This window comes from Pongo abelii, chromosome X, assembly GCF_028885655.2.
Source record: "Pongo abelii isolate AG06213 chromosome X, NHGRI_mPonAbe1-v2.0_pri, whole genome shotgun sequence".
NCBI classification, from domain to species: domain Eukaryota; kingdom Metazoa; phylum Chordata; class Mammalia; order Primates; family Hominidae; genus Pongo; species Pongo abelii.
This window is the reverse complement of record NC_072008.2, coordinates 43,436,433-43,462,344: the sequence shown is the minus strand read 5'-3', so window position 1 is coordinate 43,462,344 and position 25,912 is coordinate 43,436,433. Positions and strand designations below refer to the sequence as shown.

General features: G+C 38.5%; 1 long non-coding RNA gene across 1 annotated transcript in view; it reads right to left on the bottom strand.

Annotated features, from left to right (window-relative positions):
* LOC103889039 (uncharacterized) overlaps positions 1-15,355 on the bottom strand; it is a 49,678-nt gene extending 34,323 nt beyond the window's left edge. Inside the window, exons 1-2 of the long non-coding RNA XR_653400.2 lie at positions 15,142-15,355; positions 1,620-1,751 (exon numbers count right to left, since the gene is read on the bottom strand). This is a non-coding gene — a long non-coding RNA (uncharacterized LOC103889039). The remainder of the gene's footprint in view (positions 1-1,619; positions 1,752-15,141) is intronic.
* Positions 15,356-25,912: the final 10,557 nt, after the last annotated feature.

The window sequence follows — 25,912 nt, the reverse complement described above, 5'->3', positions numbered from 1 at the left end:
GTCACAAGTCAATCAGATTTCAAGTTAAAAAGGAAAAAATAGTCTATACTGGATCCACCCTGCCAGATTACTGAGGACCAAGGACATTGAAGTCCAGGCTGAGATGTGGTAACCCAGGAGTTTGGGCTAAGTGTGGGGGCTGTGGTGCAGAAGGCTAAAGCAGGCTGTCTAAGCTTGGGGAGAAGGTAAACCAAAAAGCTGTACTTTCTATCCTAATGAAATCAATTGGAAGGTACCTGGCATAGGGATGTCACTAAGTATACTGCTGAGTCTCTTTTAGCATTTCAGAGCATCGTTTTTCCAGTTACTGTGTGTTTTTCCTTGAAATCGCACACCTGTGTTTCTCTTTGAAGGCCCACTCTTGGGCTACTGGGTTTGCTTTGCCTCAACAGCAAAAAGTTTGAAGTGCCTGAGAGTTGACAAACCGCCCTTTTACCCCTACCCTAAAGCCAGTGACTCTTATTCCAGGACTGGCTGGTGCAGGAGTTATAAAGCCCAGCTACTTTCCTTGAAACAGCTCCAACTCTGAGCTGTGATTTACGCAGGATTAGGCTGAGGTAAGGACCTGGCCTAAAACCACACACTTGCTTGCTTCTTCCTCTTTCCTCTCCTGTTTTTCTCACTCTTTTACAAGATTCTCCTGGCAGTACTTCCTTCATAAACAACTTGCACCTGAATCCTCATCTCGCGGTCTATTTCTGGGTAACTGACAATGATCATCAAAAATTTGTATATACAAATATATAGATAGTGGAAAGCCACTACTTCCACTCACAAAGAAACTTCAAGTATGCAGGTTCCCTTCTTCGAAATTCTTGTCTTAAAAGAGAAAATAAATGTTATTTAAAAAGAAAAGTTGGATGGATATTGAAATAAGCAAATTATATTTCATCTTATTGCATGTATGTTCAGGGTTGCTGAAAATCACATTTCATAACTGGATTAGTAGAGGAAGTAGAAGAAAAATAAGACTCAGTGCTCGTCTATTAATAAATGCATATATACTAGGAACTGCTTGAAAACAATCAACTTCGAATCAGGTTCAAATTGGCTGCTGCTGAGAGTGGAAATGAAATTCACCCTCTGAGCCAGTGTACAAAATGTTCTGCTTCTAGCTTGAATCATAAGAAAAAAGAAAAGGAAACTCTATCTCTTTTCTTTTCCCTTTTAGAATTGGCTTAAAAGATAAAATACTGTTCTGCTAAGTAAATTCATAGATATACTGGTCAGATTTCTGTTTATTTTCAATCCCTGTGCAACAACATTTGACATAAATTGACTTCATGTTTCGCTGCACAGCAAGATTTGTTGTTCATTCTGAATTAACATTATTCTGTAGCATGCATTGTTACCATTCAGAAGCCAAATCAGGAAGTCAAAATGGCAACACTAATCAACTTTGAAGCTTTTTCAAATCGCATGTTTTGGAAACCCTATACATTTATAACATCATCCAAATTTGAAAAAGTAATCAAACTTCTTCATCATTTCTTGTTGGATACATGCTAGTTTGGCATTAGGACTGTACAATTTTTCTCAGAAAATTCCATTCTGAGAAATCTTTTTGTAGTGGTGGCCATTTTAAAGATCTCTTTGCAGCCCATGGAACAAAAAATTACCTGTTTTAATGGAAACTCTTTCCTCTTAATGACAACATGGATGCTTATACAATGTTATTCCATCTCCTAGGTATACTTCAAGGACCAGGGTAATCCAGTCAGAATCTATACTCTGAGAATCTGGAATAGGAGCTAAGATAATCTTGTGTCAGTCTGTACTGAGCTCTGAAAGAGAAAAGGTGTAAAATCTTGGGCACAAGGCTGTTGTTAATTAATGCATTAGGTTCCTAGGGCTGCTGTAAGAAAAGTACCAAAAGCTTGGTGGCTTAAAACAATAGAAATTTATTCTCTCACAGTTCTGGAAGCCAGAAGTCTAAAGTCATGGCCCTGCTCTGTCTGAGTTTTCTCTCATCCTTCCTTGCTTCTCCTAGCTTCTGGTGTTTGCCAGCAGTTGTTGTCATTCCTTAACTCGTGGATGCAGTACTCTAGTTACAGGGCCATCTTCGCCTTGTATATCTTCCCTCTGTGCATGTCTGCCTCCATATCCAAATTTCCCCTTTTTATAAAGATAGCAGTCATATTAGAATAGAGTCCACCCTAATTGCCTCGTCTTAACTAATTACATCTGCAAGGACTTTATTTCCAACATATCTTTACTGAGGGATGCAATTCAAGCCATAACAGTTGGGTTCCCATGAAGCTGACCCTGAGATGAGGATACGACTGCAATCAAATCATTAAGTGCTCACAGGAAAAATCAGTAAGGCACTAATGGAAACAAGGCAGGATAAAGGAGGAAGCAAAAGCTCCATAGAAGGTTGGATTACTCAATTTTATCCTGTAACGGAACCCTGGAGTGTGAGTTACATTTTGGAGTTTTTCTGATTAGAGACAAGCAAACAGGGCATGCCTATGCTTTCAGCGATTATCATTGACTAAGGACTGCCTTGGGGGTGGTGGGGGAATGTAAATCCCCAGGCACTTTCATCTCTGCTACATCCCAGCAAATGGGACTCCAAGACTCTCTTGGCAGTCCTCTAAACAGAATTGTAGGTGTGAACTACAATTCCTATGCCCTAAAAGAGAAAATAAATGTTATTTAAAAAGAAAAGTTAGGCCGAACGCAGTGGCTCACGCCTGTAATCTCAGCACTTTGAGAGGCTGAGGCGGGTGGATCACCTGAGGTCAGGAGTTCGAGACCAGCCTGGCCAACATGATGAAACCCCGTCTCTACTAAAAATACAAAAATTAGCTGGGCATGGTGGCACACACCTGTAGTCCCAGCTACTTGGGAGGCTGAGGCAGGAGAATCCCTTGAACCTGGGAGGCAGAGGTTGCAGTAAGCTGAGATTGTGCCATTGCACTCTAGCCTGGGCGACAAAGGAAGACTATGTCTCAAAAAAAAAAAAAATTAAATGGATATTGAAATAAACAAATTCCATTTCATCTCATTGCATGATATGGTTTTGCTTTGTGTCCCCACCCAAATCTCACCTCTAATTGTAATCCCCATGTGTCAAGAGAGGGACCTGGTGGGAGGTAATTGGATCATGGGGGCAGTTTCCCCCATGCAGTTCTCATGATAATGAGGGAGTTCCTATTAGATCTGATGGTTTAAAAGTATTCGGCAGTTTCCTCCATCACTCTCTCTGTCCTGCTGCCACGTAAGATGTGTCTTGCTTCCCATTCGCCTTCTGCCATGATTGTGTTTCCTGAGGCCTCTCCAACCATGCAGAACTGTGAGCCAATTAAACCTCTTTCCTTTATAAATTACCCAATCTCAGGTAGTTCTTTACAGCAGTGTGAAAACAGACTAATACATTGCATGTATGTACATGGTTGCTGAAAATCACATTTCATAAACAGATTAGCAGAGAAAGCAGAAGAAAAATGAGACTCAGTGCCTGTCTATGAATAAATGCATACATACTAGTATCTGCTTGAAAACAATCAATTTCAAATCAGGTTCAAATTAGCTACCACTGAGACTGGAAATTAAATTCACCCTTTGAGCCAGTGTACAAAATGTATACTGGGGAGGGGAGGGAAAGGGATGCAGGTGGGCTAGCCCTCAAATTTGGGGCTTAGCTTAGGAGGGTTCTTGGCTTTTCTCAAGAAAGAATTCAATAATGAACCAGCAGTGAAAGACAGCACCTTTTACTGAACCAGTACTGCTTTCTGTGGAACAGGACTAATGCATAGGCAGTGTGCCCAGAGTTGGCACTTGTGGGCTATTGGCTAGCTGTATTTATATCTACTTTTATGGGCTATTGGCTAGCTGTATTTATATCTACATGCAAATTAAGGGGTGGTCTATGCCAAAATCTCTAGAAAAGGAGCATTAACTTCCAGGTAGTTGCCATTGAAAGGGGTGGTAACATCTGGGTCATTGCCATGGCATTTGTAAACTGTCATGGTGGTTATGGGAGTGTCTTATGCTAATGAGCAGTGAGGGCAATTAGAGGTTGCTTTCAGCACCATTTGTTGGTTCCAGCAAGTTTCTTTGTTTCATCTGGTCGGGACTAGGAAATAAGTCCTCTGATCTTCTACCTCAAAAACATACCAAAGCTAGGGGATCCACAAAAAAGACAAATTGGAATTGGAAGGTATTTGGGCAGAACACTGATATCTGCCACAAGTCGCATGGCCACCTCTCAGCATGTGGACTGTGTAGCAGAAATAACAGGTCTGCAGAGAGAGAATAAGGAGGCCAACACAAGAAAGAAAACCCTATGATGGAGTCATTTCTGGGTACTTGATGGCTTTCTTTCCCAACTATACTCTTTCTGAGGTTTTAACGTATTCTTTCCAATTATTTCCACAGTATTCCCCTATATTACCACAATAAATTCCTGCACCCTTCTACTTCTTCTTCCTAAGCTAATAAAAGTTGTTTCTTTGACTTGCAACCATACAACCCAACCACCAAATATGGCACTCTTCTTGGAATGGTTTGAATGCAGTCCTGCTTGGAAGGTCCTTTGGATTTAAACAAAGTAAAAAAGTTAAAAAGATAAATGGAAAAAGGTAACAAAAATCTTTTTGAATAAATATCCCCTCTTTCACACTGCTTATAAGGTTAGTTACCTGAATGTTCCAAACTCAGCTCATCACCTCTCTGGAAGTTTTTTTTTTCTTTCTGTGAATGACACCACCATCCATTTACTCAGTTACCCAAGCTCATAAGTTTGTGTTATTTCCACTCCCCACACCCTATCAGATTCTGAGACGTGTGAAATAATCTCTCTGTTCTCTCAATTTCCATTGCTGTCTCCCTGTTTCAAAACCTCTTTACTTACCTTTTTGTGGTATTATTCAAGTAGGTTCCAAACAGCCTTTCTGCTTCCTGTCTCACCAATTTATTCTGCACACCACTACTGTTCATATTCACCCAGGCATATATCCATTCATTCCTCAACTATTTACTGAGCACCCATGCTACAGGTAGAAGTGAAAAATATAAATATGGATATGATATTGATAGAAATGGCATTTACTATTGTGCCTTGCATTATTCTAGGTTCTTTACATGTTTTAGCTCATTACATTATCTTTAAAAATTATGGTACAATTTTTGTCTATACTTTAGAAATTAAAAGAGAAAACGGGCATAGAAAAAGTAAATAATTTATCTAAGCTTGCAGCTTCTCTCATAAGAGGTTCAGTGAGATAATTAAGCGCTATAGAAAATGACTGGAGTGACTATTTTCTCAGTTCTTCCAAGAACATATAACTAACACCATTCTGGTAACATAGGAAATAAATTAATGCATTGTATAGAACAATTGTTTTGGAGTGTTAGTGCTTAATTCTCTGATGGAACCCTATTAAGAGCAGTCATGTCACGGGACTAGCAAATGACAGTTTTGATCTCAGTCTATTGACTCTGTGCCCATGCTCTCAGCCACTATGAATTGCTGAGACATGCAATAGTGGACAATGTTCATTGTCACAGCCGTATAGCACCCAATTCCTTCCTATTGTTGGGATTCTCTCATTTCGTATGGAGCCTTGTCTTGCATTTAGAAAGTTGAAATTGTCCTCCTTCTCTCTGCCCTATGGTAGCCAGGCATATACCAGTAATTCAGATTCCATCATGGGGGTCTGCAATTTGAGACTGGAAAGAGTAACTCAGTGACACAGGGAATGTTAGGGAGTCCTCACAGTCACTGAGGCCATGTCAGCAACATTGTAACACAATAGTGGTGTCCACTACATGAATAACAGCATGCCAGCCAGAGAATCTTACAAGGATATGGTTTGTCCTCCTGTTCTTGGCCCTTTGATGCTGTCTTCATTTCTGTTCAACTGTACTGCAGGGTGAAAAATACATACAATCTCATCAGATCTGATAAGAAGTTGGCCTAAAATATTCAAGATTATCAAGAAGACTATTTGAAACATGGATTTATGCCTAAAATTGTAAATGCTGGTTCACCTCACCCTAAGATTACATATATTATGTTCATTTTTTATGTAAGGTCAGCCATCTGTATCTGTGGGTAATGCACCCGTGAATTCAAACAACCACAGATATAATTTTTTTTTAATTGGGTCCGTAAAGACATGTTTTCTTGTCATTATTTTATAAGCAATATAGTAAAACAACTGTTTTTATAGCACATTATATTAGGTATTATAAACAATCTACAGATGATTTAAAGTATATGGGGAGATGTGCATAGGTTACACATAAATACTAAGGCATTTTACATCAGGGACTTGAGCATCCATGAATTTTGGTATTTAAAGGAAGTCCTGGAGCCAATCTCCCACGGACACTGAGGGAGGACTGTATATATACATATATACAGTTATGTACAACATAACATTTCAGGCAACAACAGTTTTGCATATATTGATGATGATCCCATAATATTATAATACCATATTTTTACTGTACCTTTTCTAGGTTTAGATACACAAATGTTTACCATTTTGTAGCAATTTCCTACAGTATTCACTAAAATAATGTACTGTATAGGTTCATAGCCTAGAAGCAACAGGCTATACCATATAGCCGAGGTGTCTATTAGGCTATCCCATCTAGGTTTGTGTAAGTGCACTCTCTGACGTTTGCACAACAACAAAATTGCCTAACAATGCATTTCTCAGAACATATCCTCCTCATTAAGTGATGCATGACTATATATACATTATATAGGATGAAATGAAGCATTATTTATAGTTTAGCATTATTACACATTAACTCTTTAAAGACAGAGCAGCTTGTTTCTAAACATGTGCCTCTTAGAGTTGTGAGGATTACATTTATATCTATCTATATCTTTATATCTATATAGCTGTATATAGATACATAAATGTTAGAGTGTGGTGAGTGACTATTTATAATTGTATAAATAAATCCATGTTTCATATATTTTATATATATATGTATAATAAATACACTAAAGAAACAGATGCACTGGGGAAGGGGACATATGCTTTTCTTTTTAACTGACATTGTAGAGGTCGCTAAGCTTTTTTGATCAAACATCCTAAATTTATCGTTTAAAATCTCTCATGGTATCTTCTAGGGTTTTAAAAATTTCATTTCGTTATATTTAAACATTTCACATCTTTGGAATTTATTTTGGCTAAAGGAGTGAAGGAGGGATCCCTCTACTGTTTTCTCTCCCCACCACCTTATTTTCTAAGGCCAAACCAACTCTATGAATTGTCAGTAATCCATCCTCAGCCTAATGTTATAAAAACTATCTTCAAAATATTCTGGAAGACATTTGTTATAGATCATTTATTTGCAAAAAAAAAAAAAATTGTGTGGTTAAGGGAACATGAGGTTTCAGCTTGCTTGGATTTAAATCAAGAGTCTCAGAGATGGTTTACATGGATTTTGCAGTACAGTCTGACAAGACTGGCCTGATAGTCTTGCAGTAAAGCCCCATGTGCCACAGGCTTCTTGAGTGACGACTTGGCACTTGCTCTTCTTCTCCTGACAAAGACTAACAGCTACAAATTTGTTGCCTTCCCCCACCCCCAGCCTCTTTCTGCCATGCTGAGCACCTGTTTTTTCTCGGACTTTTTTTGTTCAAGGCTGCCCTCCTTGCCGCTCTGTGTTGGAGTGGCTTCAAGGAGGCACTCTCAGTCCAGCCCAGCCTTATATCAGAACTTTCTTTGTTAAGTGAGGGATTTTTCTGCCACTTCTTTTTGGAGAGCTCTGTGCTCTACTCAGGTTCCAGAGTTCAAATTTCAGTTTTAATAACCAGTAGTTTTGTGATCTTGGGCAAGTTACTTACCTTCTCTATGCCTCTGTTTCATTGCTTGTAAATAGGGAAAATAATATTACCTATCTCACAGGGTCATCAGGATTAAATTAGTTCACACTTAGAATATTTCTTGGTATATGGTATATCATTGATACTTAACAATACTCTTTAATATGTGGAGAATTTTAGGTCTATCTTGGAATCTATCCCTGTTTAGGTTTCAGTTCCACTGCATTTGGCTGGTATTTGTAGGGGGCAAGGCCCTTGGCCCACTGAAGGTTCCCTAAAAATCACTGGCATAAGGCATATTGATTAATAGGAGAATAGGTATGTATATTTATTTAACGTGTATACAAGGGAGCCTTCAGAATGAAGATCCAATCCCCCAGTGAAGTATAGAAGCTTATATAACATCTTTTAAAATGTATTCATTTATTTTTAGAGATGGGGTTTTACTCTGTCACTCAGACTGTAATGCAGTGACATGATCATAGCTCATTATAGCCTCCAACTTGTAGGTTAAGCTATCCTCCTGCTCAGCCTCCCAGGTAGCTGGGACTACAGGCACATGCCACCATGCCTGGCTATTTCTTTTATCTTTTTTGTAGAGACAGGGTCAGGCTATGTTGCCCAGGCTGGTCTTGAACTGGCCTTAAGCAAAATCTACCTCCCAAAGTGCTGAGATTACAGGGGTCAGCCACCACATCAGGCCCTTATATGCCATCTTAAAGTTACAGAAAGAATGGGAGCTTGGATCCTTGCAAAACAAGAGAAATTCTATTGAGGAGCAGTAAAGGATTACTAGAGAGAATGAATGGTTGGGGAACAGAGATAACCTGGTAAGTGGTTCTCTCTGTTCAGGTGTGGTTACATTCTTGGTCTTCTTTTCTGCAATAGGTAATGAGATAACAGGGAGGGGAAGAAAAATCCATTGTTTTCCTTGGTGAATTCAGACTTTAGGCAGATAAAGGAACTTCAGAGAACAACTTTATCCTATGCTTTTTTTTTTTTTTTGAGATGGAGTTTCACTCTTGTTGCCCAGGCTGGAGTGCAATGGCACGATCTTGGCTCACCACAACCTCCGCCTCCCAGGTTCAAGTGATTCTCCTGGCTCAGCCTCCCAAGTAGCTGTGATTACAGGCATGCGCCTACACGCCCGGCTAATTTCGTATTTTTAGTAGAGATGGGGTTTCTTCATGTTGATCGGGCTGTTCTTGAACTCCCGACCTCAAGTGATCCGCCTGCCTCGGCCTCCCAAAGTGCTGGGATTACAGGCGTGAGCCACCGTGCCCGGCATATCCTATGCTTTAAGAGAGACTATTACAGGGAGTGAGGAAAGTCAGAGGGACCTTAAAGCTTCTTCAGTTCACCATGACCAAATGTCATATTTTGGGGTATCAGTTTTTGAGCTCCAACATATTCTTTTTGGTATAGTTTGTTGTGTGGCTCCTTCCTTATTTCATTAAAAATAAAACTTTCTTCCTTTATATTTTCTTTCTTTTGAGTGTCTATGGTGATTGATTTAATATGGGAAGAATATCTCTTCACCTCAGTTTTTCAATGTAACCTAAAGAGATCATTTTATTGTAGGGGAGGAAAAAAATATTTTTTACCACTATGCTTCATAGTTCTTAGTTGGGATAGACACCCCCCCCCTCCCCGTAACAAAAGACAGATTAACAAGAGAAAAACAAAAAAGTTTATTAACATGTATGTCTTACGTATACATTGGGAGATACTGAGAGCAAAAAGTAAATCTCAGAAAAATGGCTTTGAATTCAGGCTTAAATACTATCTTCAGTTGAAACAAAGAAAGAAGGGTGTGGAGGGGAAGCAGTTAGGGGAATGTGACTAGAAAAAACATGGTAAACAAGGGTAACATTTGTTATGCAAATTTAAGTAGGTACCTTCTCCACTGATAAGAGTTTCTAGTGATTTAGAGTAAGCCCTCTCTTTCTGGTATGGAGTGGGAGACACCCTTACAAATGGAGTTTTTTTTTTTAATAGATGTGAATTTCTCTTACAAAAGGGTAACTTCTCTGTTTTTAGAGCTTCTCCTGTGTCTGTAGTTTCTTAGAATAATAAACTGAAAATAATCCTTATGCCAAAGAGGCATATTTTGGGGTGGCATATTCTGGACTCCTACACTATACATATATAACACATTTATAGTTATAAGAAGAAAATATATAATTTCTCTCTCTCTCTCTGCTTGAATTATTTTCAATATTTGCTTGAATATTTCTGAACACATTAATTTATCTGGAAACAATTCAGATACCTTGAGTTGTTTTTCTTTGTTGTTCCTCTATTGTATTGTTTTTATTTTAGAAATATCTAAACACTCATTTTATAGAAATGCTATCCAATTTGAAGAGTTGGGGAAGAGTGTGATATAATCGTCTTTCATTTTCAATAATTAACTGCAAACTAATAGGTACAGTTTTATTTGGGTAAATTTTAAAACCCTTTTCTCCTGCAATTGTACAAATAGAAATCTATAGGCAAGAGCCATTAATCTTTATTTTCCTAATATTGTTTTGTGTAAATGCAGTAGTTGTCCTTTCAGATTAGTTCCCTTTGAGCTTACATTGTGTTTCTCCATACAAGACAGGGCTAGTTTCTCAAAATATGCCTTACAGAGTTGTTGTGAAGATCAAATCAGACCAAATCATGTAATGATTAAAAAACAACAACACTTAGAACCGTGCTTGGTGCCTGGCATGCAGTAAGCACTCAATTAATGTTTGCTATTATTGTTATCTTCTTTTGTCCTACAGGAGGAAATTTCTCCCTTTAGAATGTCTTCCTAAACATTGAGTTGTGGTCATTTATATCACACACAGAGCTCCCTTCTGCCTTCTATCTCCTTCCCATTTTCAGACACCCACAAAGAAACCCCACAGGGATTCAACAGCATCCTTTTGTGGCCCTTTTACTAAATTTAAGTTTTGTGTTTCATCCCAACTTCCTTGTCTTCCTTTATTCAGATTAGAAAACCCTTGGTGAAATCATTTGTAAACTGTACTTGAAATGCAGGGTTCAGATGCCCCTGTGATCCACACTTTTAGAGGTAAAAATGGTTCAGTGCAGCTGTTTGTTTGAACTTGTTGAATATCTATGGGTGGAACCTCCGTTTCTGATTATTTTATGTCTGAATAACACCTGGCTTAATGTTTTGAAGGCATAGCATTGAGCCTTGGCAGACGTCCATTTGAGGTTTTGTTGTTGTTATTGTTAGCTATGTGACCCAGGTGAGGTACCTAAAAGCTCAGTGCCTCAGCTTCCTTATCTGGGTAGTGGGGATAACTAACAATAATGACTATCCTACTGGATGAAGGTGAAGATTAAAGGAGTTAAGTATATAAAGTTTTTAGCACATTCTAAAGATAAAATATATTATTATGTTGTATTATTTTATTATTGTTAAATAAAAATCATTCATGACACTTATTAAAGAACAGTAAGGCAGACTATAGTCAGAACTGTTGCAATAGGTATAGGGACCACTGTAATGGGGTTTTGCATTTGGGGAGAGAGATTGGGCTCAACTTCAAATATAACAAGGAAAAGGGGAATTTACAACCCAGGATGAGGGGTGGAAAAAAGGCATTTCATGCAAATGGACTTTAAAAGCAAGCAGGAGTAGCTATTCTTATTTCAGACAAAACAAACTTCAAAGTAACAGCAGTTAAAAAGGACAAGAAGGGATATTATATAATGGTAAAAGGCCTTGTCCAACAGGAAAATATCATAATCCTAAACATATATGCACCTAACACTGGAGCTCCCAAATTTATAAAACAATTACTAGTAGACCTAAGAAATGAGATAGACAGCAACAGATTAATAGTGGGGAATTTCAATACCCCACTGACAGCACTAGACAGGTCATCAAGACAGAAAATCAATAAAGAAACAATGGGTTTAAACTATACCTTGGAACAAATGGACGTAACAAATATATACAGAACATTTTATCCAATAACAGCAGAATACACATTCTGTTCAACAGCACATGGAACTTTCTCCAAGATAGACCATACGATAGGCTACAAAATGAGCCTAATAGATTTAAGAAAATTGAAATTATGCCAAGCACTCTCTCAGAGCACAGTGGAATAAAACTGGAAATCAACTCCAAAAGGAACCTTCAAAACCATGCAAATACATGGAAATTAAATAACCTGCTCCTGAATGATCACTGGGTCAAAAACAAAATCAAGATGCAAACTAAAAAATTCTTCGAACTGAACGACAATAGTGACACAACCTATCGAAACTTTTGGGATCCACCAAAGGTGGTGCTAAGAGGAAAGTTCATAGCTATAAATGCCTGCATCAAAAAGACTGAAAGAGCACAAACTGACATTCTAAGGTCACACCTCAAGGATCTAGAGAAACAAGAACAAACCAAACCCAAACCTAGCAGAATAAAGGAAATAACCAAATCAGAGCAGAACTAAATGAAATTGAAACAAACAAAAAACCCCCAAAAGATTAATGAAACAAAAGGCTCATTCTTTGAACAGATAAATAAAATTGATAGACAATTAGCAAGCTTAATCAAGAAAAGAAGAGAGAAAATCCAAATAACCTCAATAATAAATGAAATGGGAGCTATTACAACTGACACCACAGAAATCTAAAAGATCATCCAAGGCTACTGTGAACACCTTTACACACATAAACTTGAAAACCTAGAAGAGATGGATACATTCCTGGAAAAATACAACCCTCCTAGCTTAAATCAGGAAGAATTAGATACCCTGAACACAACAATAACATGCAGCAAGATTGGAATGGTAATTAAACAATTATAAACAAAAAAAGTCCAGGACCAGACAGATTCACAGCAGAATTCTACCAGACATTCAAAGAAGAATTGGTACCAATCCTTTTGACACAATTCCACAAGATAGAGTAAGAGGGAACCCTTACTAATTCATTCTATGAAGCCAGCATAACCCTAATACCAAAACCAGGAAAGGACACAACCAAAAAAGAAAACTGCAGATTGATATCCCTGATGAACATAGACACTAAATCCCTAACAAAATACTAGCTAACTGAATCCAACAACATATCAAAAAGATAATCCACCATCGTTAACTGGGTTTCATACCAGAGATGCAGGGATGGTGATGGTTTAACATACACAAGTCAATAAATGTGATACACCTAGGCAAAAATTTACATTTTGACAACATCTGCATTTTACCAATAATCTTTAAGGCTGTTTTTATTTCTGAAAGATTAAAGTCACATGAACTAAAAAGTACCATAGCTTTTATCTTCCCTTTAAAAAATATTTCATCCAAGTGCTTATCCTTCTTTAAGTCAATTAATTAGAGCTCTTTTTTATAGACATCACACACACAACACATGTATAACCACACAGACAGGCAGAAGAAGATCCAGTAGCTATAAAATTTTTCCTTTGCCAACCTCCTAATTGCATTATTGGCTTCTGGGTGGAGCCCTTTAAGAGCAAGGCTAGGAAAGCATGTAGTTTCTAGGGTCTAATAAACAAGTGTAGCTGGAAGACAAAAACAGGTTTTGAGAGGGATCTATACACCTCTAATTCCTGGCACTCCACAAGGAAAACAGGTGTCTCCAAAAATTGAATCTGTGGTACCTTTTCTGTTTTTCCCAAAGAGTCCCAGGCCATCAGAAATTATCTTAGAACCTCTCATGCATTCAGTAAGAGTGGCAAGGCAAAATGGAGTTCAGTCGACTGAGAAAAAAACCTTTTCCCAGCAAAACAAGATCCAAGAAGAGAAAACCATAAAGTCCTTTTAAATATACCCATAACTTGGATATCCACTTTTAATTAAGCTGAGCGCTCCTTAAGAGAATCCTTTTAAGTCCCTTATTACCCGACTTTAGCCATGCCAAGCGGCCAATATTTCTGGCTTTTGAACTTTACCGAAGGTAACCTCCCAACTACTCCAAGAAAGGAAACTACAAGGTGGTTCATGGAGCGGAAGAGAATCAACAAATGGCAAAGGTCACACAGATATCAAACCAGAAAGGACTCATTCCCTAAGCCAGGATTGAACCTGGGCCACCATTGTAAATGGTGGAGGCTGAAACAAAGCATTGCCATGTGGTTACAGGTCACACTCCCAATAATTTAAAACAAGATGGAGGCCTTCAGCAAAGTTTGCCACTGACCAGTTTGTTGGGCTTGAACAGTGGACCTATGTAATCCTAGGCCTACATCCCATCCTAAGATATCTCTCTTTCTGACAGAACCATAAAGAAAAACATGCAAAACACACCAGATTGAGTATAGCTTAAGACCAACCTCAAAAATCCTTTTTTTAAAAAAAAATAATTAAAACTTTACAGAGAATATAAACAGTGATAGTTGGGGTCCTGGCCTAGTCAAACGTCTTCTAAAAGGAAAATAAAAAAGCCTCTCACATAAAAGTTAATGCCTGGCCTAGTGGAGAAAAGAAAAAAACAGCTTAAAGTGCAGAGTTGGAAAGTGTATTAGTCTGTTTCCACACTGCTGATAAAGACATATCCAAGACTGGGAAGAAAAATAGGCTTAATGGATTCACAGTTCTATGTGGTTGGGGAGGCCTTACAATCATGGCAGAAAGTGAAAAGCACCTCTTACATGGTGGCAGCAAGAGAAAATGAGAATCAAGTGAAAGGGGTTTCCCCTTTTAAAACCATTAAAACCATCAGATCTTGTGAGACTTATTTACTACCACGAGACCAGTATGGGAGAAACTGCCCTCATGATTCAATTATCTCCCACAGGGTCCCACCCACAACACTTGGGTATTATGGGAACTACAATTCAAGATGAGATTTGGGTGGGGCACAGCCAAATCATATCAGAAAGATGCCTGGGGAAAGAACTGCTTGTTCTTATGTAAATGGTTCTTATGTAAATGGTTTCTTCCAACAGGGAGAGAAACTTAATTGCTGTTTCTTCCCTGGGGCTCAGACAGAGCTGGACCCCTCAGCTAGGGGAGGGGAGGCCAGGTGAGGGGAAGACATCATGGACGTGTGGTGGGGAACACTGGCCAGCCTGCCACGTGGGGGCCTTGGGCCATGTGCTCCAGCCCCACCTGGGAGGGGAGGGGAGCAGGGAGTCATGCCTGCAGCCATTGGGGTGGGGGTGAAACACCCCCAATATTGTGAAAGAAAGGATAGGTGCCAGTACAGTCTCAAAAAAAGAAGGAAAATGCCATAGAAAATCTGGATTGGACCGAGACTGACACTGCTGACCCCTGAGAGCAACGAGGTGGGGCACAGTTTACCCTCAAAAGAAGTCCAAGGACAAAAAGTGTCAGAAACAAAAGGGACAAACATTTTTTGGTCTGTATTTTACTCACCTTTCCTCATGTACCAGTATGGGCCACCAAAATGATCCAGGATCTTTTGCTCTTTAGTTCAGCTAAAATCCAGGTTCTTGTCACAAGACCAGGAAAAATTAGGCATACGGGCACATTGAAAGGTGAGGAGAGCGGAATTTATTAAAAGAAAGCTCTGAGCAAAAAGAAACCAAAACGGGTCCTTCCAACACACCGTCCACCTCACAGATTGAATGCCAGGCCACCACACACACAACCTGAAGAGGCCACGCTCCTCCCCACTGCATAAGGAACGAATCCCCAGTGGCTCACCCCATTCTTCCAGTGCACAGGCCAGCCCGCAGTCCATTGCGGGCATGTCCAGACAAGGGCCTGGGCAGGTTCTCTCATGTGCATAAAAGCATCTGATGTAAACACTTGTGGGGTGGGTCGGAGATTCTCCAGGGATCCTCCCTTAGCTGCCTCCTGCAACTATCACCAGGACTAAGAAGTTTCCCATAATTTCAGACAAGTTTCCTTTGAAGATTGAAAATACACTGCGTATTGTTTTGGTTCACAGGAGGCCGTGTCTTACAGTATACTTACAGAGTATACTTACAGAGGCTAAGTATATGAACTTTGGAGAAAAAAATGACTTGGATTTTAATTCTGGTTATGTCACTTTCTAATTATGTGACTTTGGGCATTGCTATGGTTTGAATGTTTGTGTGCCCTCCAAAATTTATGTTGAAACATAATCCCCAACGCAACAGTATTAAGATGTTTGGCCTTTGAAAGTTTCTTAGGCCATGAGAGCTTTGCCCTCATGAATGGATTAGTGCCTTGTAAAAGGACTGGAAGGAACTAGCTAGGTCCTTTTGCGTTTTGCTCTCTGCCACATGTGGCTTCAGCAAGAAGGCACCATCTTGGACACAGAGAGAGCAATACTCACCTAACACTGAATCTGCTGGCACCTTGATCTTGGACTTCCCAGCCTCCAGAATTGTGAGAAATAAATTTGTATTATTTATAGATTACCCAGTCTGTGGTATTTTGTTATAGCAAGATTAATGGACTATGACAGGCATGTTAACTCTCAGATCCTCAGTTTTCTCATGTAGAATCTTTGAACCTAGTACCTACCATATAAGAATGTTGTAAAGACTAAATTAGATGATACTTGGAAAAGACCTCACGTAGGTGCTCAGTGTATTAGCACTGGAGTCTCTTCCTTGTACTTTGAAATGTACCTGCTATGGTTTGAATATTTGTTCCCTCCAAAACTCATATGGCAATTTAACTGCCACTGTCACAGTATTAAGAGATGAAACTTTAAAGAAGTGATTAGGGCATGTGAGCTCTGCCCTCGTAAGTAGGACTAATACCTTTCCTACAAGGGCAAGTTTGGCCCTCTTCTTTCTCTTTTCCCTTCTTCCATGTGATGGTGCAGCAAGAAGACCCTTGCCAAATGCTGGCACATTGTTATTGGACTTCCCAGCCTCCAGAACTGGGAGCCAATACATTTCTATTTGCTATAAGTTACTCAGTCTATTAGTCTGTGGTTTTCTACTATAGCAACACAAAAAGACTAAGACAATCACTTATACATATCATGATGCAATATGTGAGAAATGCATCCAACTATATCAATATGACACAGCAATTAGGACTAAGAGCTAAGATCATCTGTGTCAACATGACTTAGTTATTTGTTCCAAAAAAAACCTTGCCCAGGAATGATAAGACTGCAAACCAATAAATAGTTTCAGTCTTCACTTCAGGAAATTCGTACAAGTCACTTTATCTGAGACAACAGCCTGCTCTCCTGAAAAACAATTTATATATTAAACGGTTTATTTACCAAGGCGTGCTTCAAGACCTTGTGTCTACCAATCTTAAACCATTATGTTACAAACTGCTGAGTCTTGATCAGGATACCACACTGAAATCCACACCTTAAACCAGACCCCAGATCCTTTAAATATCCTCTTTTGATCTTCTGATTTTTCTTTTTTTTTTTTTGAGACAGAGCCTCGCTTTATTGCCCAGGCTGGAGTGCAGTGGTGCACTCTCAGCTCACTGCAACCTCCACCTTCCAAACTCAAGAGATTCTCATGCCTCAGCCTCCCAAGTAGCTGGGATTATAGGTGTGTGCCACCATGCCAGGCTAATTTTTATATTTTTAGTAGACATGGGGTTTCACCATCTTGGCCAGGCTGGTCTTGAACTCCTGGTCTCTAGTGATCCATCCGCCTTGGCCTCCCAAAGTGCTGGGATTACAGACATGAGCCACTGCACCTGGCCTGATCTGATTCTGATCTGGCCCCTGGACACTTTTCTGGCCTCATCTCCTATGATGCCTTACTTGCTAATTGGAGCCACACTGACATACTTGTTGCATTTCAAATGCTCCAGGAATACTCACACCACTGGATTTTATATTTGTTTGTCCCATGTATATCCACATGATTCACTCTCTTATTTCATTCACATCTTTGTAAAAATGTCTCATTAGCAGAGTGACTTTTCCTAAGCACTTCATGTAAAATTAACCCTCCAAGTACTGTTTATTCCTAATTTGTGTTTCTCTATAGCACTTATAACCTATTGTATAGCTTTATGTATATGTATATACATGTTTGTCTATCTTCCTTTCACTAGAATGCAAGCATCATTAGAGAAGTGACTTTACTTTTGTTTGTCATTATATCCCTAGTACCTAAACAGTGCCTGAAACATAGTGATTAATATTATTTGATGAATATTTGATATATATTTATTGTGAATAAATATTTGATGAATATTCATTATATGGTTTGGCTGTGTCTCCACCCAATCTCATCTTCAACTGTAGTTCCCGTAATTCCCACGTGTCATGGGAGGGACCTGGTGGGAGGTAATTTAATCATGGGGGCGGTTACCCTCATGCTGGTCTTCTCATGACAGTGAGTGAGTTCTCACAAGATTTGGCGGTTTTACAAGGGGCTTTACCCACTTTTGCTCAGCACTTCTCCTTGCTGCCACCATGTGAAGAAGGACGTGTTTGCTTCCCCTTCTGCCATGATTCTAAGTTTCCTGAGGCCTCCCCAGCCATGCTGAACTGGAGTCAATTAAAACTCTTTCCTTTATAAATTACCAAGACTTGGGTATGTCTTTATTAGCAGTGTGAGAACAGACTAACACAATTCATCAAGTAAATATTTGACAAATAAAGAAATGAGGGACAAGTGAAAGTAGAAAAAGACAGGATAGAGTCTCAGTTGTTGACACTTGCTAGAAGCAGCCATTTCATCCAATCCAAACTTGGATGCCCTGTGGATGTTTCTGGCATGAATCAGACTGTTTAGAGCAGTGCTATCCAAAACTGATCATGTCATTTCTTGCTTAAACCCTTCAATAGTTTTCTATTGGTCAGGAGTTGGTAAACTATCACCTAAGGGCCAGATCCATTCTGATGCCTGTATCTTGTACACAGAGTTTTATTGGATCACAGCCATGCTCATTCATTTATGTATTGTCTGTGATTATTTTCTTGCTATAACAGCACAATCGAGTAGTTGCAACAGAGACCATATGGACCACAAGCCTAAAATATTTATGATCTTGTCTTTTACAAACAAAAAAAAAAATTCTGACCCCTGCTATTGGCTAAATTAAGTACAATGTTCTTCGTACCTGTCTCATACTTGGAAGAACAGCAGTATGGCATTTAGCTAAGAGTTTGGAATTATGTAGGTTCTGTAGGGGTCAAAGGAAAACTTTCCCATTGCTGTCTGAAGTTTTGCTGAAAATCACTGACAAAAGGCAGATTAATAGGAGAAAAGGCTTACATATTTATTTGATCATAGTTTTTTACATGACATGGGAGCCTTCAGAATAAAGACCCAAAGATACAGGGAAAACTGTCCATTTTTATGCTTAGGTTCAACAAAGTATGGATAGCTTTGTAGAAATATAATTGGACAAAAAGGTATGATCTAATGCCAACAGACTGAGTGGGGAAACCCAGCACGTCCTTTCTGTCTGGATTCTTCTTGGCCTCTTTGAGCAGCATTCTTTCCTTCTGGGTGTGGGACAGAACCCTCTCTTGATTAGGGCTCTTATGACCTACAATTAAACAAAGTAAGTCAGATAATTTCTTTTTTTATTTTTATTTTTATTATTATACTTTAAGTTCTAGGGTACATGTGCACAATGTGCAGGTTTGTTACATATGTATACATGTGCCATGTTGGTGTGCTGCACCCATTAACTCGTCATTTACATTAGGTATATCTCTTAATGCTAACCCTCCACCCTCCCCCCACCCCACGACAGGCCCCGGTGTGTGATGTTCCCCATCCTGTGTCCAAGTGTTCTCATTGTTCAATTCTCACCTACGAGTGAGAACATGCAGTATTTGTTGCTGTCCTTGTGATAGTTTTCTGAGAATGATGGTTTCCAACTTCATATGTGTCCCTACAAAGGACATGAACTCATCCTTTTTTATGGCTGCATAGTATTCCATGGTGTATATGTGCCACATTTTCTTAATCCAGTCTATCATTGATGGACAGTTGGGTTGGTTCCAAGTCTTTGCTATTGTGAATAGTGCCGCAATAAACATACGTGTGCATATGTCTTTATAGCAGCATGATTTATAATCCTTTGGGTATATACCCAGTAATGGGATGGCTGGGTCAAATGGTATTTCTAGTTCTAGATCCTTGAGGAATCACCATACTGTCTTCCACAATGGTTGAACTAGTTTACAGTCCCACCAACAGTGTAAAAGTGTTCCTATTTCTCCACATCCTCTCCAGCACCTGTTGTTTCCTGACATTTTAATGATCGCCATTCTAACTGGTGTGAGATGGTATCTCACTGTGGTTTTGATTTGCGTTTCTCTGATGGCCAGTGATCATGAGCATTTTTTCATGTGTCTGTTGGCTACATAAATGTCTTCTTTTGAGAAATGTCTGTTCATATCCTTCACCCACTTTTTGATGTGGTTGTTTGATTTTTTCTTGTAAATTTGTTTAAGTTCTTTGTAGATTCTGGATATTAGCCCTTTGTCAGATGAGTAGATTGCAAAAATTTTCTCCCATTCTGTAGGTTGCCTGTTCACTGTGATGGTACTTTCTTTTGCTGTGCAGAAGCTCTTGAGTTTAATTAGATCCCATTTGTCAATTTTGGCTTTTGTTGCCATTGCTTTTGTTGTTTTAGACATGAAGTCCTTGCCCATGCCTATGTCCTGAATGGTATTGCCTAGGTTTTCTTCTAGGGTTTTTATGGTTTTAGGTCTAACATTTAAGTCTTTAATCCATCTTGAATTAATTTTAGTATAAGGTGTAAGGAAGGGATCCAGTTTCAGCTTTCTACATATGGCTAGCCAGTTTTCCCAGCACCATTTATTAAATAGGGAATCCTTTCCCCATTTCTTGTTTTTGAAAAGATCAACAAAACTGATAGACCGCTAGCAAGACTAATAAAGAAGAAAAGAGAGAAGAATCAAATAGATGCAATAAAAAATGATAAAGGGGATAGAATCAGATAATTTATTTATAGACAGTTTTTACACACAAAGGAAGAGGTGGGTGGTGGCGGGGAATTAGAGTAATAATTTTAGGTTTTATGGCTGGTTCTGGGGAAAAGGGGTTCTGACTTCTATGGCCCAGCTTAGGGAAGAGGAATTCTAGTTTCTATGGCTACTTCAGGGGAAAATGAAGGCCAGAGCAAGAGGGTAAGAGAAGCAAGAAAGATGCTTCTGAGGACTTCATTTTGGGGTATCGTTTTCTGAGACCCTGAAGTTCAAATGTCAACTCAGACAATTGTTAGCTGTGAGAACTTGCATGAGTTACTTGCCTTTCTGAGCCTCATTTTCTTCATCCGGAAAATGAGGATCCTAACGGTGCTTACCTCAGTTGTTTGTTAGAATTAAATGATTGTCTTTAAGGTTCTTACCAGTCTTCCATATAGCAGGCACACATGCAATTTAATCTATAATTTTTATTGCTGACTCTCTGGCTACTTCATGCCCTATGCTTCATTTATTATTCACACTCAACTGCTGAGAGTTCCTGTACATTGCAAGTTGCTTTTTGCTTCTCTAAGTTGCCTACTAATTTCCTTTGCTTGGAACACATAATTAAAACTTTACTTGGCTTTGCAGACCTCCATTAAGGCTCCTTCTCCTCTCAGAAAACTTCCCTGAAAGCCAAGGGTAGAGTCATTGGTCCACTGCGGTACCATAGTGGTCTTGCAGTCAGACCCCTCTCTTAGGACTGAACGGATCAAGTCGAAATGATGTAAGTTCTGTCTCCCACACTAATAGCTCTTAGTGATGGTGGTGGAAGGAGTAGAGGGCAGTTCTTACCCATTTTTCTATTCCCAGTACCTGGCACAGTGCCTCTAATATAGCTAATGTTTTTTACTATCTTAGTTACTCTAAGGAGGATATATTACCTTTTGTTCATTCCCTTTTGTTCGGATGCTGCTTATAGCTGTTTCTGATTGAAAAGAAAGTATTGATGCTGGCTTACATTTCCTGTAAAAAAGTGAGGAGGGAGCTGCTTCAGCTCAGAGTCTGCTCTGATAGGCTCAGTTGGCTCAGGGCAAACTGCAAGCAGAGAGCAGTTAATTTCCTATGCAGGTACCTGTCATAGCCATGGTGGAATGAAATGAGCAATGCATTATTTTCTGATGACATTTGGTGGCTTCAGTCACACCTGTCACTTATTAACTATATAATTTGTTACTTCTCTCAGCCTCAGTTTCCTTGAAAACCTGGGGAAAATTCTCCTCTCACTGACTTAGTATGAGGTTACATGATATAAGTTTAGTAAAAGCTCTTGGTAAATTGGTCTACACAGATTAAGCACAATTATACTTAAGCCATTTAAGTGAGCCCATTGTCCTGGTTTATTGTGTGGGAGCAAAAATGGGACTAGCATGGGTCTGTTTATAAATTAGTCCACTTGGTAAAGACAAGGCTGGTCCTATGTGGTTGGCCCAGTCCATCAGATTAGTATACGCCATAAGTACTTGTGTGCTAAATATGTTAACACAAAATAATATTTGACCCAATGATGTAATACTTTTGAAAACATTCCTTCACAGAAGACATAGCCTAATTATCTAGAAATTTCTTTGAGGTGTTTTATTTTAGAGGGTTAGTTATCTCTATAGCCCAAAAACATGATGACAATTCTGTTTCTAATATTTTTCTCTGCCATATAACCAACTACAAACTTTGCAACTTACAACAATAGCTATTTATTATCTCACAGTTTCTGTGGGTCAGAAATCTATGTATGGCTTACCTGGGTCCTTTGCTTAGTGTCTCACAAAGCTGCAATCAAGGTGTCAATCAGGACTGAGTTCTCATCAGAGGCTCAACCAGGGAAGGATAAGCTCCTAAGTTCCCTTAGGTCATTGGCAGCATTCTTTCTCCTGAGGCTATAAGATTCATGACAGCGTGCCTCTTCAAAGCCAGAGAGAGAGAGACAGAAAATGAGATTGAACAACAGACAGAGAGAGAGAGAAAAAGGGAGAGGAAGGGAGGGAGGGAGATTCTAATAAGGACACACGATCACCTACATTCCATTATCTTTGTTACATTCGATTGGTTAAAAGAAAGCCACAGGTCCTGCCCACACTCAAGGGGAGAAGATTACACAAAGGCATGAATACCAGGAGGTAGGAATCTTTGGAGCCACCTTAAAGTCTGTTTACCACACTGTGCAACTCCAAAAGTATCTTATTCCTTCATTTAACACTAGCATGTGTGTCTGTGTGTGTCTGTATGTATATGTTTCCAGAGTGGTGGTATGCTCTATGAAAAAAGAGACTTTTGTTTCTTTTGTTCATAATCGTATCTTCATCACCTAGAACAATGCCTGGGATTATAAAAGATGCTCAATATATACTTGTAGAAGGAATGAATTAATGAACAAATGAATTAATGAACCCAATATGTGCATGACACTGACAATTGTTTTGGACCATGTCACTACATGATATATTTAATTTGAAGCATTTTGTATACAGAAGTAGCATAAACCATTATCCTTTTAGTGATAATAAATTCTAAAAGCATTTGACAAGAGTTATGGGATTATTTTGAATTCAGTAAAGATATGTAGCTATTACATTTCTGAAGCCCAGTGATTTTTATGATGTAAAATTTATGACTAAGTCACCTTTCTAAAACTAATTATGAGAAAATAGAACTTTCAAAAGAGTTGGAGAATTCTAACACGATTTAAAAAGCGCTTGACCCTGCCTTTTCTCCATCAAATCTCTTTTCTTTTTTGCATGGGACAAATTTTCATCTTAGCCTTTGAAGAGTTATGCCCTGCAGTAACTTGTAATGACTACCATCTGTTAAGGAGAAATCTTTAACATTATAGAATTATAGAATTGTTATAGCTTTAGGGTTCCTTGATCCTGAATACTGAAAAATAGTACCTCATGACTTCAGCAGATGTTTTTCTTGTTTATAGTCAATTTCCTATGTCAAGAAGCCAGTCCTTGCTCTATCCTCACAGAAAGAAAACACTCCATATTCCATAGTGGAGTATGAAAGAAAAAAAAGAAAAGAAGGAAGAATGTTTTGGATGCCAAACAGCACATGGAGAGCTTCGTACGCCAGGACATCTTGGAACATCGGTGATGGGATGCCTTCTCACAGCTGCTGGAGCCTCTCTGATGAGAAGTCTTTATGGAAAAAAAAAGGCAATCAACATTTTGCAAAGGATGACATTTTCTATTAAATTATCTCCACTTTTTATGTAACAGCTGCAACAGCTTTATGTGGCTTTTCCTAATGATACCTCATCTTACAAGCACATGAAGTATCAGAATAGTTTATCAATGGCCCCCTCTAAATTCACAATGTTTCAGAGTAATGACTCCCACTTCACCTGCAAGTTCCCAGTTCTACCCCAACAATCCAAGATGCCTGTATTTATTGGTGCCTATAACAATACAAAGCATTAAAATTGGCCACTGAATATGAAGGGCAGACTATGTTAGTGGCTTCCCAATATCCCTCTAAAGCACAGAATGTCATTCTTCAAAAAAACTCAGAGGTGGGATGGTCATTGAAGATTTAGAACAGTGCTTATACACCCATTCCATAAATACTCACTGAATGAATGATCAATTAACTTCTCTAGGTTTCGTGTTAATTAAAAAGAAGGTAGTTTCATAGCTTTCATGTTTTAGCATGTTGGTATTAAATGCAGTGGTTGTAAATCCATGTGTTTTCTAAATGCACTCAACTTGTGCCTATGTCCTTTCTCTATAGTAAATTGTTACTTTTTTGCACATGTGTTTAATACAGTAAATTATATACGTTATTGATAAAGAACATAATCTCTTGGAGAAATTTTCCAGATTAATCTAGATCAAGCATTTTGGGCCATGGAATTTGATGGCTCATGTATTAAAGTGCTAGTTTTGAATATTAAAGGTGTGCTTCAAACCTCCTAACTTTTGTTAGGCTTTAATATTCAGAAGAAATTCTGTAATTATTTGGATACACATTGGATAGATTCTTAAATCAATTTCATAAACTTTAAAGTTCCGTTTTTTCTGACTCTGTGTGGGCCTAGGCTAATGTGTGTGTTTGCGTCTTAGTTTTCAACAAAAATTTTTTAGAAGTTAAAAGTAAAAATAGAAAAAATACTTACAGAGTAAGGATATAAGACAATATTTCTGTACAGCTGTACAACGTGTTTGTATTTTAAGCTAAATATTATCACAAAGAGTCAAAAATTTTAAAAAAATTAAAAAGTTTATAAAGTAAAAAAGTTATAGTAAGCTAAGGTTAATTATAGAGGAAATTTTTTTTTATAAATTTAGTGTAGCCTAAGTATATAGTGTTTATAAAGTGTACAGTAGTGTACAGTAATGTCCTAGGCCTTCACATTCACTCACCACTCACTCATTGACTCACCCAGAGCAACTTCCAGTCCTGCAAACTCCATTCATGATAAATGCCCTATACAGGTGTAAAATTTTTTACCTTTTATACTGACTTTTTAGTATACCTTTTCTATGTTTAGCTCTGTTTAGATACACAAATACCATTGTGTTGCAGTTGCCTACCTTATTACAGTAACATGCTGTACAGGTTTGTAGTCTAGGAGCAATAGGCTACACCATATGGCCTAGGTGTGTAGTAGGCTATTACCATGAAGGTTTGTGTAAATACTCCACGATGTTTGCAGAGTGATTAAATTGCCTAACAACACATTGCTCAGAATGCACCCACATTGTTAAGCATGTATTCCTGTCATTAAGTGACACATGACTGTAATAAGTGATTTGTTTCCACAGAGCATTTTGGAACAAATGGGAAAAACAAACACACACACAAAAATAATGACTAACATGAAGGATTTCACAATTAAAAATATAACAAATTTAAAAAGACTTTTTCATTAGCATTATTATAGCCTAAAAGTTACTTTAGAAAAGCCTTCTCTATCCCTGTTGATACCAGGTACCTCTGTTATATTTTCCCAAATCATTTTATACTTTCCTTCCAAGGTACTTATTTATTATACATCTTGATTACATATTTATATGATTTATTGGTCAATTAAGAGGAAGTTACATAAGAACAGGTACAGTGTTTTGCTCACCAGTGATTGCCAGTACATACCACAGTTTTGGGCACAAAATGGAGTGTCAGTAAATATTTCTTGAATGAATGAAAGAAAAGAACATTGCTAGAAGTTCAGCTAGCTGATTTATTTTTAATATCTGCGTAGAGTTTAGTTGCATGGGTGTATTTACTGATCTCATCTTGTATAGATTTATTTTT